Here is a 4,410-nt window from a genome sequence, read left to right on the forward strand (position 1 = left end):
TAATTGTTTAGCGCTAAATCACCACAAAGACCACATCAGGACATTTGTTCACACATCAAGTTTTTTTACTGTGAAAATGATCAGTGATTATTCAGGTTTGGATGCGTTTATAGAATGGCTTTGTTCTCATATTGCTTTGTATAAGTATGTGGTTTGGAGCATGCATTTGTTAGTACTAAAAGATTACACACAAATAATTGCACACATTGGTAAATCTTCGTTTAACCTTATGGGTCATATCATACACATTTGCAACACTTGTGAGATCATTTTCACTCTATAGGGGAGAAAAAAACATTTTATTGATATATTATGTTGTTTTTATTATTCTGCTGTGTACAGTTTCCTTGAGTGTTCTGAAAGGCGCTTTCAGATAAAATGTATTATTATTATTATTATTATTATTAGTTGATGTTTTTAATATATTTTATGATATAAATATTAATTTATTTTCTCTTGTCTCTGTCTAAAATTGTTTTCAATGGATCCAAACATTCCTATTTGTAAGAAAAACCCCAGAACAATTACATTTTTTCTGTCTCCCCAAAAAACAAGTTCCCTATTTGATTAGTCAGTGCTAAAAGATAAAAAGTACCCTTGCCCCTCGACAGGTTTTTCTACTAATTGGTGGCCATGTTCCCTGAAAATCTATTAAATTAAAAGGAAATAAACAATTTGAGATTACTCTTAAAGTCAATTCATCATTTGTCAAAATGTTAACCCTTCAGTATTTTTAAATTTCATCTAAATTCTTCCCTTTTAAATCACTCTGTTTGACTACACAAAGAGCCCTTCATCCCTGTGTCAAGAGATAGGTGGTTTCCACAGCAACGAGCTTTTATCCTAGCATCTCTAGAGCGGTAGATAAATGGTGCGACCTGGCCTGGACATCTCAACAACACCCTGCTGCGACCTTCACGACCTGATTGTAAATCTTTATTCTAATTAATTTAACACTAATGAGAATACTTATTACACTTTGAATAATTTAACCGCCATTAAAAGAAGAGTGCACACAATATGCTGTTTTGTTTATGGTTGTATGTTTGTAGCGATGAAGCACTAAAAGCTTTGAGCCACAAAAGTGTTTTTTGTTGCTAATCTACACTGCTATCATTATGTGAACAATCTGCCCTCTTAGGAAATGCTTTTGGGTTTCAACAGCCACTTCTTCCATTGTCAAATTTAAGAAGCACTGCTAGAGGGGCAGTCCAGCTGTTTAGTTTGCAGCACTTGCTCCTTTCATTATACAGTAGCTTAATTTTTCGTGGTATTGCTGCAGCATTATTTAATCGGTCTTCAGCCCAGACATGAGGAGGAGGGTCTGTCCTCCATATTTTATGTGCCTTGGATCTGGTTAGCCATCATGAAAGCTCAACTTTTCACACTGGCTGCTTGACAATCTGGTGCAGGCTGTACAGGTATCGGGGAGGAGTTGTCCCCCACTCCACACTTCATCCTTTCTCTTCCTCTCTCTCTCTGCTGCAGTAGACTCAAGACAGATGGAGCAGTACATGACAAACCAGCCTAATTAAGAGAGTGGTGGACCTTTGAATTCCCATACGTGGAAACCCTTTTCAGAACCGTGACAGAACAAGTTGGCAGCGGGGAAAGACGGAAAAAACATTTTTCAATTTGCATCACTCGTCTTTGTCCTCAGTGTGCTTGGCTTTAATGCAACCTAGAGGCCTTGAAAAACAGAGCTTGTAACAAATAGACCATTAAAACGTGTGCTTTCGATGGCACAGCGACTCAGGTCAATGCAGGACGGCAACATTAAAAACCTGATGAGCAACACGGTTGAATGCATTTACAAACACATGATTATTTATTATATCAACTTCCTTTTTTTAGTTGTTGAATTCAACAGCTCCTACAGATGGATAACATTTCATTAAGTAATCAAGTAAAATAGGGTGGAAAATAACACCCCATTTAAAATTCTGTGTAGCATTTATGTAAATTCTTTAAGGAAAAATGTGGAATTTTGTTACTGTGCCTTGTTTTGGTCAGACACAACAATACCTGAAATAAAATGCCAATTAAATTGATCATGAAAACACTCAGCTGATGAATCTTTAATGATAATTAGTTGTAGCCCTAGAAGAGTGTGTTGAGTAAAAATGTGTAGTGAAAATAGGGAAAGAATGAGTCTTTTATTTAACTGCATTTTCCTTCATTTTAATGCCCATGGCAAAAGTAAGGAACTTAAAGGCTTAAGTTCTTTCTTATGGCAATAACAACAGTTTGATCCCCACAGCCCAATAGTAAATTTTAATACATGAAAAGATTTGCTGTCAAGTTAGAGCAACACATCCTGTTGCATGAAATTCTGTATTAGTGTCACAGCACTAACAAATAGGAGATTGTTGTAAGGAGGTGCTTTATGAAGCTGGCATTTAAAACTGTCTTGTGTTCAATGTACTTATGGACATTTTTTTAATATAGCTACTGGAAACAAAGAATATTGTCAAAATCCTTAGCAAAGTAGTTTTATGGATGACAATCAATTAGTTGGTCCTTCATAAAGCACATAAAACATCATGGAGTGATTTAATAATGCGATGAATTGTTAGGAATTGGAATAATATTTAGATCATATTATTTCTTATTAATGTTAGACATAATCATAATGGATTGCATTTATATAGCGCTTTTCAAGACCCTCAAAGCGCTTTACAATTCCACTATTCATTCACTCACACATTCACACACTGGTGAAGCCAAGCTACAGTTGTAGCCACAGCTGCCTTGTACCCTGTGCCATATCGCGCCATCGGCCCCTATGGCCAGCACCAGTAGGCGGTAGGTGAAGTGTCTTTCCCAAGGACACAATGACTGAGACTGTCCGAGCTGGGGCTCGAACCAGCAACCTTCCGATTACAAGACGAACTGTCAACTCTTGAGCCACGATCGCTGACGATTAATATCGCTATGTCTCTTTTCGCTTTGTGTGGGAAGACTGGATGACTTCCTCAGCTGTGCCAGCTGTGTCAATCATTGTAAGCAATGCTGCTGTGGAGTAAATGTGAAAGGCTTACAGAGTGCTCTCACTTTGGTGCACACATGTGGCCACAAAGACCAGTGAGTGACACCGAGGGATAATATGCTCCTGTGTAGATGTACATGCTTCAGGCCAGAGTGAGCTGCAGCAAACGGATGCCTTTTACACACTGCACTGCACATCACTCACACGGATGCTCTTTATTCAAGGCATATGCATGAAAAATGCTGTAAAAGCACTGCTGTTCTGTCACTGTAATGATACCAGACAAAGTGCAGTTTGGCCTAAGCAGGCATTGTGAATTAAACATTAAGGATGAAGATATATCTTGTGCTTTAATATTACCGTCCCTGCAGATATGATCACTGCAGTTTTCAGAGGGAACTCCATTTCCAGAATTCAATTTCTGGAAATGGAGTTCCATTTGTCCTGTCTTGCTGTGTTCTGTGTTGAGTTGTTGCTGTCAAACTGAGCCTGATATCCTCATCTTAGGTGTTTATTGGAGCTGAAACAGATGGTATATTTTTGAAAATGTCACAAAAGCTGGAGCAATTTCATGTGACGTGGGTAATTTAGGCATTTAGATGGTGACAAATATAAATCATAAAATTTAAGGTACTGCTACTATCTACTTTAGTGAACCGGGGAGAATGTCTAGGTGCTTTCTGACCAAAGGAAGGTTGTCTTAGTTTTTAATAACCATATTGCATGTTGACTTCACGGATAAAGGACACAGTGAACCATGGAGCAGTGCGTTAAAACTTTTAGCCTCATTAAAGAAGAATACTGATAAAAGTAAAGACATGTACTGTAATTGGTACTGTTTAGTATTATATTCTATCTTTACCCATTCCTAGATGTTACTGTGAGACCCTGCACATGAGAATGTAAAAAGAGCTGTGCCAGCCTTCAGGGTTATAGGTCCTCAATGAAAAATAAAGTTAGATAGCACTGATACTCTGAGTTAAGTCATTTGGACCTCCCGGGTGAATCACTGGGTACAGTCACCACAGCAAGTGTCAGGGCTCTGTGTGCGGGCAGGCGGAGAGGAGGATCCAAACGCAGGACTCAGACACAAACGTGAAACTCAAAACCTCAGCTTTATTGCTGGTATGAAAACAAAACCTGAAGTGAACACAGAATATGGAGAACAGAAACACACAGGCATAATCTGAGGGTACGACGCGACACTGAGCACAGGAAAACACAGGGCTAATATACACAGGGTGGTAATCAGCGAATGGGCAACAGGAGGGAGACACAGCTGGGAGAGATCAGGGTTAACGAGACGGGGGGAACCAAGCTGCACACACTAACATAGGACAAAGACTTTCACAATAAAACAGGACACATGAATTACTAAACAAGCATGCAGACTTTACACTGAGAGACAGACAGAGAATGAC

Source organism: Pundamilia nyererei, unplaced genomic scaffold, assembly GCF_000239375.1.
Source record: "Pundamilia nyererei isolate P.nyererei 1_Seehausen unplaced genomic scaffold, PunNye1.0 scaffold00041, whole genome shotgun sequence".
NCBI classification, from domain to species: domain Eukaryota; kingdom Metazoa; phylum Chordata; class Actinopteri; order Cichliformes; family Cichlidae; genus Pundamilia; species Pundamilia nyererei.